This window comes from Rutilus rutilus (genome assembly GCF_951802725.1).
Source record: "Rutilus rutilus genome assembly, chromosome: 9".
NCBI lineage: Eukaryota > Metazoa > Chordata > Actinopteri > Cypriniformes > Leuciscidae > Rutilus > Rutilus rutilus.
The window spans coordinates 10,546,444-10,561,135 of NC_140223.1; the positions used below are offsets into that span (position 1 = coordinate 10,546,444).

At 40.8% G+C, this 14,692-nt stretch overlaps 1 long non-coding RNA gene across 1 annotated transcript; it reads left to right on the plus strand.

Moving 5' to 3' along the window:
• The first annotated feature begins 8,633 nt into the window (after positions 1-8,633).
• LOC311297561 lies at positions 8,634-14,692 on the plus strand. The gene is made up of 3 exons (XR_014628831.1): positions 8,634-8,754; positions 13,374-13,495; positions 13,796-14,692. It is a non-coding gene; the product is annotated as an uncharacterized lncRNA (long non-coding RNA).

Genomic DNA, 14,692 nt, shown 5'->3' on the forward strand with positions numbered 1-14,692 from the left:
TTGGAAACTGCGCCCTCTTGTGGTCAAAAATATTTACATAGTGGACCTTTAAGGAGTAGAAAGTACAGATAATTGCATGAAAATGTAAGGAGTAAAAGTAAAAAGTTGGCTGTAAAGTATAGATACCCAAAATTTCTACAGTGCGCAATTGATGTTGACAAGTCAAAATCAACGTAAAAAAATTGTCAAATATGCAAATCAAATTGACGTCAAAACCAATCCATGACACTGATTTGATGTAAACTGAATGTCAAACATATTGATCTGCATATACATAAACCAATTTCAGTGTGGGTATTAACTTTCTCTTTTCACCTAATTACCACTGGAAGACATTGCCTTTCAAACTGACCTTAAAATGATATGCAGTATCTTGATCAAGTCTTGACTAACTTTTGACGTCAAATTGATATCAGAGTGCCTGCTGGTAACGAAGTATTTGTACTTTGTTACTTGACACCTTTGAATAGCATTATATTTCCATGACCCCAGACAAGGTTCATCTGAACATCTCTAAAAAAAACTTTTTTACAGTTCATGCCTTATGGTAGCTTGAATTAATATTTAGCTCAATTCAATTTAAGATTATTTTCACATTCACAGCTTATTAACAATTCTACAGCTTTTCTTAGTGCTCCACATTAAGAACTTTGATGGATTAGACGTAAAGATACAGTGGGCCCTATCTTGCACCGAGCGCAATTGACTTTGTACACCGACGCATGTCATTCCTATTTTGCACCCGCGCACAGCGGACTTTTCCTTCCACAGACACACGTCGGTAAATTAGGGAATGAACTTGCGCTCCCGGGGATGGTTTAGCGAAAAGAGGAGGCGTGTTCCGGCGCAAACGTTCCCTCATGCTATTTTGCAGGTTTAGAAAACAATTCCGCCACTGACCAGGAAAAACCTAGTCTAAAGTCAGTGGCGCGGTGCGCATGTTATTCATATGCTATTTTAAGGGCGCATGCTTGGCTATAATCAATGTAGCGTGTGCACAACGCGCATACACTTTGATTCTCTCATCTACACAGAAGCAGCAGTTCCCATTTTTAGCCATACATTATTACAAGGAAAAATATTGACACATGAGGGAAATCATTGTTGTGTCAATGAAGATGTGAAAAAATAGGCATAAATTAGGGGTGCACCGATCCGACTTTTTCAGTCCCGATACCGATACCGATGCCTGGGCTTTGTGTATCTGTCGATACCCGATACCGATCCGATACTATAGTTGAATTAATAATAAACTGTATACCTTCCACAAATACCTTCCTTGAAGAGACTAAAGGCACCAGACTTTACAAACTAAACATAACTAAGACAAAATAACAGATGTATGTAATGTGTTGTATTCTTATTTATTTAAAAAAACAATTGTGCATTCAAAATCGAAAATAGAATATAATCAAACTTCTTTAAATAAATGTAAAAAAAAAAAAATTAAAATGTAGCAGTGGAAACAAAAAAACTGTGTATTGGTCAAACGTGTCACACCACCATCACAAACATGACCTGAATGCTCACTTAATCAGCAATGGCAAATTTAAATGTCAGTTTTAATGATCATTATGTTTCATATTTTTAAAAATGAAAACAAAAAGAAGCAGGGTTGTGTTTTATATTTCGTGTTGTTATAAATATGCAGTAAAGATAATCAATGTACGCGTTTGCCTGAACCACATTTATGTGGCCATTAATATGTTTAAGATTTTTTTTTAAATGAAAAGAGGCAGAGTGGTGTTTTATAACATACTTCGTTTTATTGTTGGCTAAAATATACATAAAGGGATTACCGGAGTAGCCAGAGCGAGCTGAGTGACGCGATCAAGAACGCTGCTGTTCCATTTGCAGAATAACCGGACTCGCGTCCTCTCGTCCTCGGGAGTTCGTTCTCCTGAGTCGAACTTGGCAAGTCCGAACTACCAAGGAGGACGCAAGTCCGAAGTTTGCGTACTTGGTATTGAGAAACGGCCTCTGGCTCGCTCCATGTTTCTTCTAGCATGCGACACGCGTGAAGCTGACGAATGACGTAGGTTCTGCTGCGACGACGAGAAAAAAAAAAAAAAAAAAAAAAAACTCGGGATCGGCCCGTGGATCTGTTATTTTTTCCGATCCCCGATCCAGCTATTTTATCAGTATCGCGGCCGATATCCGATCCTAATATCGGATCGGTGCACCCCTAGCATAAATCTAGCTTACGCATTTACCCAAATTATGGGTGGGTTTCTCCATCCCCATACATTGTCACTTCTCTGTCTTTTACGGCCCTGACGAGAACGTCGGTCTCCTCGGCTGTGAACCGCTACTGGTGTGCGCCTGGCAAATCCGCCGTTATAATAGCAATCCGCCATGAAACAAGCGTGTCTGCTCTTAAAGGGAATGTGAGATGTCGCTCTGATTGGTTTATTTCACGTTACGCCCAAACCACACCTATGAGTAATGAAGCTACTTCAGAGCAACCCCTTTTAGATTTGAGTCGGACGCAAGAGTCATTTATCCCGCCGGTATAATAGCAACAGCGCCCGAGACCCGCCCACAAAATTTCTTGCGTTTCACATTTGATACTTTCAGATCGTTAAAATAGGGCCCTGTATGTGTAAAGATATTTCTCCCCCCCCCCACACACACACACACACACACATTTTTAACAGATGTTTCCCTGAAGATTTTAGATTTAGCTGCTCCATATCAACCTTTCTCGTTCATTGCGACCTATTCCACTTCCACACCACACATTAAAGTAGCCGAAGCAACTTTTCTATACTTTTGGATATGAGACACACGGACGAGTGACGTATGTATGCAATTTCCCGAGAAAACCAGACCGTCAGGGCTAAAATATAAACACTTATAATAAGTAAATAAAAAATATCAAAATAAATCAAAAACTAAAAGTTCATCATTATTGAAATATTCTTAATTGATAATATTAATAAATAATATTATTAATTGTTATAGGACAATGAGTTATGAGTGACAATGTATGCTTTCTTGAGATTTGATGCCAGTGTTATGCTGGAACGAGCTTATTTTGAGACATAAATGAAATGCTTTGTTGGTTTAGGTGAGATTTGGAGGTGAACAACTATAGAATAATCCGCATGAGTGTTCGTGACCAGTGAAGAAAAAAACAATATTCCTCGAGTCGGAATCTGATAAGCCTGATGGAAAGAGCTGTGGAAACATGTCTGGTGTTTAACAGCGACACGTGTATCATCAAGCAGAAGAGCATATTCTTCTTTGGCAACTTGTACACAGACAAAGATATCGTACCAGCTAAAGTCCACGATATACAACAAATGCCAATCCAGCAGTTCATCCTCACACTGGAGGTAGAGGCGTCACAGAGAGGCGTTGGTGTAAAACACAACAGGCCCGTTGCTTTCGGTTCAAAGACACTGATTGAATGTTAGTCAAACATATAAGTTTAAATATAACTCAGATTGTTTTTGTCTGAAAGAAGATAGTTATATACACCTATAATGACTTGAGGAGTAAATCCATTTAATAGGCCTAACACTTCTATAAGGGTGTTTCTATGTAATGTAAAAAAAGTAAGAGAAAAAAAGATATTGCATTGTGACTGCAATTACAATTACTTAACATTATTAATTATTAAATTAACAATGTAAGATCATATTTCATTTTCATATTTATGTTTATGTTCCTGCACATTATTTCGGGCCCAAGGCAATTGCCTGCCTTAAATACATTTCCTTGGAAAGCTTTATTGGAGAAACCCATGACAGTTTTTGGAGTTCTTGGAGGAATTATTAATTGTTCCCTTTCAAGGCGGTCACTTCGACATTACGTCACTGACGTATATGGGAACTCCCTTCCTCCTCATTTTCACTGAAATCTTATAGGCTAACGCCAGCTGGAGACAGCTGGCCAATTGACGCGAAACATGCAAATGCTGACCGGACCGCGGGCAGTATAAATAGCATGGGCGCGACAATTACGTCAGAATCTCTTTCTTCACGCTAGAAGTCTTTTCTGAAGTCATCGTGGAAGTTGCAATAGAGGTTACTCACCATGTTTCCTCCCCGCATCCGATGGCTGCTAACTTACATGCCAGATATGTGCGGGTCCTATCGACTCGCTCTACCCTAACAAGGATCAACCGAGGCCGCACTCACGACGGCGGGCATGTGCCGGACAGTGCGCGCCCTCAGGGGAATAAACCCGGGCATCAGCGGAGATGAGGCCCACTGCCGCCAGCAGGCCGCTGGTGGGCCCTCTCCCGCCCTAAGACGAGTATGACGCTGCCCGTCGCCACTCCGGTCCTCTTCGCGGGCTCGCTAGAAGGACTCGACGCGAGAGGCTCTGTTGATAAGGATACTTTAGCCCGGTATCTCAGCCAGGCTACTTCTAGAAAGATTCCGTCTTTCCACGGCGTCCTTTGGTAGTCGTGCGCAAGACGCGCGTCTAGAGAGACGAGGCAAAGGCCATGGCTCCGTGTCTAATAAGAAAAAAAGGGAACTACGGATGTTATGAGTCTCTAGCATAGAGGTCTCTAGCCGTCCTGCTCTGACAATGGAAAGTGCACAGCCGCAATCCGGTGAGTGTTGTTTACCCCTAGTCAGTCTTGACTACGGGGTTGCGCAGTCGTTACCGCTTATGCTGTTGACGCTGGGCCAACGTAACATTACATTTTGATGTGCTTACAGCTTATGTTGTCAGGCTGCCCTCTGCCCTGTATCCTTCAGTGCAACTGGCCATGCTGATTTAACTACGTATTCACAGTTGTTGTCGCTACGCCACTGACGCTGTGTTTATGTACACACTGCACACTGATATGTGCTATGATTTGTGCCGTTATATATTGCCCTGTATCCTTCAGTGCAACTGGCTATTCTGATTCAACTATGTATTCACAGTTGTTGTGTGATGCAACTACGCTGTGTTACGTACACACTACACACTGTTATGTGTTAGGATTTATGCCACTATATATTGCCCTGTATTTTTCAGCGCAAATGGCTATTCTGATTTCTACACAGTACATATTCGCAGTTGTTGCGTGATGCAACTGACGCTGTGTTTACGTACACACTACGCACTGATTTGTGTTATGAATTTTGCCGTCGTATATTGCCCTGTATCCTTAAGTGCAATGGCTATTCTGACTACTACGTATTCACAGTTATTGCGCGATGCAGCTGACGCTGTGTTTATGTACACACTACACTACACACTGATGTGTGTTATGAATTTTGCCGTTGTATATTGCCCTGTATCCTTCAGTGCAATGGCTATTCTGACTACTACGTATTCACAGTTGTTGCGCGATGCAGCTGACGCTGTGTTTATGTACACACTACACACTGATGTGTTATGAATTTTGCAGTTGTGTATTGCCCTGTATCCTTCAGTGCAATGGCTATTCTGATTACTACACAGTACGTATTCACAGTTGTTGCCCGATGCAACCGACGCTGTGTTTACGTACACACTACACACTATATGTGTTATGATTTTGCCATTATATATTGCCCTGTATCCTTCAGTGCAATGGCTATTCTGATTACTACACAGTACGTATTCACAGTTGTTGCGCGATGCAACTGACGCTGTGTACACACTACGCACTGATATGTGTTACGATTACGCCGCTATATATTGCCCTGTTCCTTCAGTGCAACTGGCTACTCTGATTATTGTGTATTCACAGTTGTTGTGCGCTGCCACTGACGCTGTGTTATGTACATTGATATGTGTCTATGACTTATGCCGTTATATATTGCCCTGTATCCTCAGTGCAACCGGCTATTCTGATTAACTACGTATTCACAGTCGATGTCGCTATGCTTCTGACACTGTGTTTTGTACACATCAATGTAACTAGGCTATCACGTTGCCCTGTATCCTTCAGTGCAACTAGCTATCCTATCTAACTGTGCATAGTCACAGTCGTCGCTACGGCGACTTGCGCTGCATCTGTGTACACACTGAAGCGTTATGCTGTTATGTTGCCCTCAATGTAACTGACCATTGTGTTTGAACTGCACATATTCATGCAGTTTCGGTCGCTTCGACGACTAGCGCTGCATTATACACACAGATGTTTTAAATGTGCACACTGATGTGTTATGCTGTTATGTTGTCCTCTATCCTTCAGTGCAACAACCAGCTGTCCTATCTAACTGTGCATATTCACAGTTCTGTCGCTATGGCGACTACACTGCACTTATGTACGTACAAGGACGTGTTTTTGCTATTTTGTTGCCCTGTTCCTTCAGTGCAAAACTAGCTATCCTAATCTACCGTGCATATTCACAGTTTCTGGATGTATGTATGTGCACAGATGTGTTACGCTGTAATGCTGCCCTGTTTCCTTCAGTGCAGCTAGCCATCCTGATCTAACTGTGCATCTCAGCTACGGTGACTTACACTGCGTTATGTATATACATGGATGCGCTATTCTTACGCACTTGTGTTATGCTGTCATGTTGCCCTGTATCTTAGTGCAACTAGCTACCCCAGTCGAACTGTGCATATTCACAGTCTCTGTCGATACGGCGACCTGCGCTGCATTTATTTGCACATGCATGTGTTCATGCTGCGGTGTTGCCCCGTATCCTTCAGTGCCTATACTGAGCTACTGCGTATAGTTAGCGCTACAGCGACCGATGCTGTTACGTACATTGCTACGCTGTTATGTTGCCCCGTTTCCTTCAGTGCAACTGGCTATTCTGTACTAACTCGTATACTCACAGTTCTAGCTACGGCTACAACTGTGTTTGTGTACTTCTGAGGCACTATGCTATTATGGGGCTATTATCTAACTGCGTATATTCTCAGTTGTTGTCGCTACGGCCACTGGCACTGTGTTTATGTACATTCAGTTATGTAAATTTGATCTTCTGTACATCGGCTATAGAACATCGGCTATGTTCTACAAGGGAGTGTCAGTTTCCTCGTGACCCCCTTATTGGCCTATCATCCCCGGTTCACGGACCATAGAGAGTTATGGGGCTCCCCCATGACTATCCCCCTCAGACGATTGGCACCCCAGCCCCAAGCTGTGGAACCTTCTTGTGTGTCCGCTGCTGGGTCCTTAGTTGAGCAAGACACTTCACACTAATAAGTGCTGAGAGATCTCTTTGAGAATGACCTTTCCACCTGCTCTCGCCCCAGCGAAGCACTTGGAGACCTACGCTCATTCTACGTGAATGATGTTGCATTGTCTCGGACCTAGTGACTGCAGCGTCACTCTCCGTCCGATACCAAGCTGCGTTCCGTAGTCGCTTACACCGTTCAGAGCACAGATTGATCCCTGCCCGCCTTCTGCTGAGCCGTCAGCCTCACAAGTGCTGTTGGCCCTGTAAGGGCTTTGCGGATGTACGTGGACCACTAGGCAGCAGTCTGACTAGCTGTTTGTGTGCTTGGTGGATGGTACTAGGGACTGAGACTTTCTCACTGAATTCGACGCTTTTCAATGTGGTTTAATGCCTACGGGATTTAGGTATGCTGGCTGTCTTCTCAGAACACGTTCGCCAGGGTTTCAAGTTTTATGTACTGCCTATAACGCTATAGGCAGTACATAAAACTTGAAACCCTGGCGAACGTGTTCTGAGAAGACAGCCAGCATACCTAAATCCCGTAGGCATTAAACCACATTGAAAAGCGTCGAATTCAGTGAGAAAGTCTGGTGAGTGGGTTTGGTGAGTTTTATTTATGTACTCATGAACTGTTACCACCAGCTGTACAGTAGTCTGCATTATGCAGAGTTACCATTGCTGCTAACTCTGTGTTATGACTATAATGTATATAATGACTATACATAGCTGTTTCCGCATTACACAGTAGTTTTCAATGTACTGTTAACTCTGTGTATGGCTATAAGGTTATGCAGCTGTCACCGCTATGCCGTTGACACTGTGTTAACTCTTGTGCTTGAGTGCTTATGGTGTTGTGCTGCCCTCCAGTGCAGCCTTCGCTTCATTGCATTGGATATGCAACTTGGTAGGTCAGAACAGACGTTTCTTGGTCTAGTTTCGCCTATCAGTTCGAGTGCTCCTGCGGCGCTGCTGGCTTAGAACTGTTGTCTCTCGCGGGAGTGTAGCTTGACCCCGTTCAGGGCTTATCTTCTCTGCGCTCACGGCGGGATTCTATACAGTTCCCATATACGTCAGTGACGTAATGTCGAAGTGACCGCCTTGAAAGGGAACGTCTCCGGTTACTATCGTAACCTCGGTTCCCTGAGAGGCGGGAACGAGACATTACGTCAGCCGCCGTGCTCGCCGTTTGATCAGCTGTGCTAGCGTTCAGTCTTGATTCTGACGTAATTGTCGCGCCCATGCTATTTATACTGCCCGCGGTCCAGTCAGCATTTGCATGTTTCGCGTCAATTGGCCAGCTGTCTCCAGCTGGCGTTAGCCTATAAGATTTCAGTGAAAATGAGGAGGAAGGGAGTTCCCATATACGTCAGTGACGTAATGTCTCGTTCCCGCCTCTCAGGGAACCGAGGTTACGATAGTAACCGGAGACGTTTTATTTCTTAATGACCATTTTGAGGAAGTCCAACATACCGTACATGGTGAGACACACAAAGATAGTGACATCATTAAAGGAGTCAGTGCTGTAAGTGTGAACTGTTTTAATTGGTCTTTTCTTGGTGTTGAAGAAGAGGGCTGGTCGAGTGTCAGAATAAAAAGCATCTTCTTCCTCTTCCTCATCACTCCTGCTTCACTGCAGACTCACACAACATCTCTGAACCTTCTGATCTGAGCAACAGATAACATGGTAAGTCATATTCATACTTCTTCACTTTTATTGCATTATTAGTGGTTCTAAAGCAGCTTCACTATTGCATGTCTCCTCCTGTGATCTCACACAAGTCTAACTACTGATAAAAACTGCTAGATCATTCACATGTACAAAGGTAAATGTCAAACAGAGCACAAGGCGCTGCAATACATTTATTAATACGATTTACTAATTCGTTCCCCCGATTTGCTAAATCGTGTGCACATTTACTAATTTGTTCACTCAATTTATAAATAAGCAAATTTAGCAAATCGATTCAAGGAATTAATAAATTGTGCGCACGATTTAGCCTACTATTTTATTCCCTGCATGCCATCTGCAGGGCTCCGTAAATTATAGGCTACTAATACTAAATAATAATTTTTCTTATAATATAATATAATACAATATTAATTGTGTAATATTAATTCTCTATGATAAAAATGTCAGATGATTCACATGCATGATGCACCAAACCCACTGTCAAACCGGTCCTTTTAAACTAGTCCAGTCATTTTAAGCCAAAATGGGGGTCAACCTTGAACAAATAGCAACAGAAGCAAACTCAACTGATTTTGTATCCTCAATATGTCCTGAGTAAGGAAAAAAAAAAGCCCCGAAGAATCCCATTAGGGGAAAGTTTCGAAAAAGACCCAATAGCCTATTCATACGCCTAATTCATTCTTTTTCTTATGTGAATAGGGTAACATTTTTAACCTTTAGATATGACCATTAAAAATTACTGAGTTGATTACGTACATCAAGACAAACAAAAAAATACTAAGTTTTTTTTTAATTGTTTGTTAACATGGACAAACGGTGCATAATCTAATTACGTATGTGCTAATGTGCATAAATACCACAACAGATCTAAACATTGGGTATAGCCAGGTGAAAATGTCTTGTTGAATCTTGTTGACACATAACTGAAATACTTAATATTAAGGTCTGAATGGAACCCATTTAGGCTACCCATGAGCATTAATACATAGAGGCAGGAAGAATACTTTAAACCAGCCTTTATTAAGTATTATTGCAGAGATGGGGTTTGGGGCTGGGTCCGTGGTACTGTTTCTGGGGAACAAGTCTGAGGAAAGAACAGGAGACAATGGTAAGGAGAATGCAGAAGACAAAAGGTTGGCACAATAAAAAGTGAATCCCCAGAAACAGTCCCACGGACCCAGCCCTAAATGGGTTCCATTCAGACCTTAACATTAAGTATTTTACTGTTATGTGTCAACAAGATTCAACAAGACATTTTCACCTGGCTATACCCAATGTTTAGATCTGTTGTGGTATTTATGCAAATTCGCACATACGTAATTAGATTATGCACTGTTTGTCCATGTTAACAAACAATTAAAAAAAAAACTTGTAATACATTTTTTGTTTGTCTTGATGTAAGTAATCAACTCATTAATTTTCATAGTGATATCTAAAGGTTAACATTTTTACCCTATTCACGTAAGAAAAAGAATGAATAGGTGTATGAATAGGCTGTATTTGGGTCTTTTTCAAAACTTTCCCCTAATGGGATTCTTCTGAGCTTTTTTTTACCTTACTCAGGACATATTGAGGATACAAAACCAGTTGAGTTTGCTTCTGTTGCAATTTGTTCAACCTTTTTTCATAAAATGACTGGACTATACTGTTTCCACAAGACTCACAGCAAAATTTTAAATCATATTTATTTTTTTCAATGTTTCATTAATTACGATCAGCATCAGGTTAATTATAGGCCTATAAATTCTACTGTGACTCTTCATAATAATAATAATAATAATAATAAAATATTTTTAAACAATATGCTGTTTTAATATTTTAGAATTTTTAATGCCAGGCCAGGCCAGAACTACAATGAAAGGGATGCACTAACCAGGAGTTACACGGGTTAATGTTACGCTGTTCAATGAGAGTTTAATGCACAAGACACTCAATACTTTAAATTTTTATTACTATTTTTTTCTTTTTACTTATTACTTACTGTATATATGTTTTTTAAATAAAAAATAATAAGAGCAAAACTTAGTAATATACAGTACAAAGTTATGAGAAAAATTTAAAACAAAATATTACATTTCACAAACTATGTTTCTTGATTAAAAATACTTGTGTAATGTGATGTAAATATAGAGCCATATTTTAAGGATCTAAGCACATGGTCTAAAGCACACAGTGCAAGTGCACTTCGTGAGCCCTATTTTAACGATCTGAAACACAAGTATCAAGCTCGAAACTCGGTCTCAGGCGCTGTTGCTATTATACCGGCGGGATAAATTACTCTTGCGTTCGATGCAAATCTAAAAGGGGTTGGTCTGAAGTAGCTTCATTACTCATAGGTGTGGTTTGGGCGTAACGTGAAATAAACCAATCAGAGCGACATCTCACATTCCCTTTAAGAGCAGACACGCTTGTTCCATGGCGGATTGCTATTATAACGGCGGATTTGCCAGGCGCACGCCAGGAGCGGTTCACAGCCGAGGAGACCGACGTTCTCGTCAGGGACGTAAAACACAGAGAAGAGACATTGGGGATGGAGAAACCCACCCAAATTAGCTTCGGTTAAACAGGCGTATAATAATTTGTGTTAATGAAATGTGTAAGCTAGATTTATGACTATTTTTCCACTGACTTTAGACTAGGTTTTTCCTGGTCAGTGGCGGAATTGTTAAAATAGCACCAGGGAACGTTTGCGCCGGAACACGCCTCCTCTTTGCGCTGAACCGCCCCCGGGAGCGCAAATGCATTTCCTAGTTTACCGACGTGCGTCTGTGGAAGGAAAAGTCCGCTGTGCGCGGGTGCAAAATAGGAATGATACATGCGTCGGTGTACAAAGTCAATTGCGCTCGGTGCAAGATAGGGCCCAGTGTGTGACCGAATCCACTTTTGCTAGTTTAATGATGGGAAAAATGGTCGGCACGAGCGGTGCATGGTCTAAAAGGGTTTTCACTATTCTCTTAATGAGTAATGGGAGTTTTTTGGGCATAACGTGAAATAAACCAATCAGAGTCTCATCAGAGAATGTCTAATAGGAAGAGAATTGGCACTCTCTGGTTACTTCCCGTTTCTGGACTGGCTGCAGTAACACGTCTCTGTCCATGCGGGGGCGCTCGCAGGCGAGTGCAGAATGAATGGAGGTCTATGGAGCTATACCCCTCAAAATCCACTTTTCTCAGGATATGTATTTTTTTCTAGTAATTTGAATGTTGTATTCGAAAGGAGATGCAAAGATTGCAAAAAATTGCTGGGTGTTAGATTTTTAGAGTCACTTATTTGCTTTAAAAAGTATGCATCGTACGACCAGAGATACTGCTTTACGGCAATCCTTCAGTCACTCTGGTGCTTTCGCGCTGCACTTTCTTTTCACTCGAGGCATCGACAACACAGCTGACACAGGTAAACACACGTGCTAGAAGAGTTTTTGTTTAGGTTGTTTCTGGTCCCGCTTCGGATGCCACAATGCCATCAAGCGGTATCTCTGGTTGTAATCAGTCCTTCATTGGCCAATCAGCGTTCATTAGCAGAATGCTAGCGTGTTATGGGCAACAACAACTCAACCTGTAAGAAATCGAAAGGACATAAGTACACGTTCATTCAACTTTCGACCAATAATCTATGTTGAACTTGCAAAACCTACAATCAAATCTGAGATTTCTCAACGGCAATCGGGGGAAAGAGACACATTTAGCCGTCTAGCACCATAGACTCCCATTCATTTTGCACTCATGAGCGATCGCCCCCAGTGGAACTCTGGTGGAACTACAACCACAATTCGGTACAATAGGACTTAATAGGAAGTGCCAAGGCTCTCTGTAGACGGGCTCTGGTCTCATCTCCCATTCCCTTTAAAAGCCACTAGCGCTCGTGCCTTGGCGGATTTGCTATTTACATGACAGATTTGATAGTGGAAAAACTGCTTCTCCAGAGCGCAAACGGATCAAAACCATCTACAGGACAAGCTGGATTCCACAATAATAATAAAATAAAATCATTTTAGTTATAATATAATTATTATAATATAATATAATAATTATTAATTATTATAGTTTATAATAAAACTAGCAAAAAACTTGTGTCGCGTCTGGCACTGCATTGCGCCGGGTAGGCCTAGAATTTAGAAGTATCTATAAAGAAAGATTAATATTTTCAGCTAATTTGAAAGCTAAATTAATTCAAAAAGCCTTTGACACCTTCAGTAGAACATTTCAGATTTTAATCTCTCTCATAATCATGTAGGCTAATTAACTATTGTAAACAACTCTGTTAAAAACTGTTATTCTCCTCTGCTCCATATTGTTTATCCATCATATTACTGTTCTGTTTTGGAGACAGCAGGTTATAGGGTTAGGGTTATGACAGTCCATGACAGTGTGTCCTTTAAAGTCCTTGTAAAGCATAACACTGATCTCACTCACAGCAGAAGAGAGGAACATGAGCCACAATCTGCTTAAATTTAGCCTGAAGATCATTTCCAGTGCAAACTTCCAGTTGAAGTCAAGAGTGATAGAGAGGAGAGTGGGAAATGGACATGACTCATATCAGACTTTATGCTAATAACTACATTACACAGAGGAGAATTATGACTGATGATTGTTTTATATTTTTGCTCTTTTTAGGTTTTCTCTGTGTGTTTGAGGATCCTTCTCGGGATTATTTTGCTTTCCTGTATTCAAAGTGTGATGAATGAAAATGTGGACAGTAACACCCTTTACAGGATTCAGCGATTTTTTCGTAGCAAGTACGTTTTTCATGTTGCTGTATGAAATGAACGGGTAACACTGTAAAATAAGGTTGTATTTGTTAATATTAGTATTTGCATTATTGAACAATGACAATGTGATCTCACTATATTGTAATCATAACTAAAATGTGTTCCTATTGCACACATACATTTTTGTATGATAAAACGTACATTGAGCACAATGAGTTTGCTCTACTGTTGAAGTTTTTCTCTTACAGTCCAAGCTTCCTTGTTTGATTTCTCAATTACTTTGCGTATGTTAATGGTGATAATTCTTTTCTTTATTTTTTTAACCAGTTATTTTAACGGCGGCCAGTATGCAGTAGCCATCAATGTCCCGAAGAGGCAGTGCCGAAGAGGATTCTACCCCGAACCAAACAACTTTCTGACCCGTGATCCATCAGCAACAGTTAGACCTTTTACACGACCTCACAGCATGAATGTCTATGAAGGCAGTGAACTCATCGCTGCAGGGTTTCATGTAAATGCGCATTCAGAGCATTTACTGATGTATCCTCTAGATAATTCTCCTTTGACACACTTGATGAACAAAAACAATGATGGATGTGTGATTTTCTACACCTTAAACTCTCCCTGTATAGCCAGATGTCTTAACAACAATATTATACCAGGTCTTGATCAAGTAGGCGCATACCAGGGAATTAAAGCCTTTGTTTTCACACATATCTACAGAAATGACCAAAATAATCCTAATCGCAGTACTGAACTACAGAAAATTGCTGATCGCGTGCCACTTTACCGCTGTGTCAATGGTAGTTGTATTCTGTGCGGGCGACCAGGTTCAAACATACCAGTGATAGATCAATGTTTAAACTAAATTAAACTACATTTGCTCACTCGTGTTGAGTTGTTTGACAGCGATGCTTTAAATGAACCAATGACCTAGTTCGCTGTTGAAACTTTTCATATAGATTTTTCATAACCTTTCATATATGCTGCCTTTTTCTTTTTCTTTCAAAAAGCACAATTCTTACAAATGAGTAAATTCTTGCAGGCGACAGTACATGTTCACCTTTGATTTGATAAGAGAAATTACTGTTTTATGAGTGACTCTAATAATGAATGGATTAAAATGCTCATTCCTTTTTGCTTGGGTGACAATATTTTTAATGGTTTCATAAACACTTTTCTCATAAACACATTTTGCTTGGGAAAATAAATACATTTCTATAC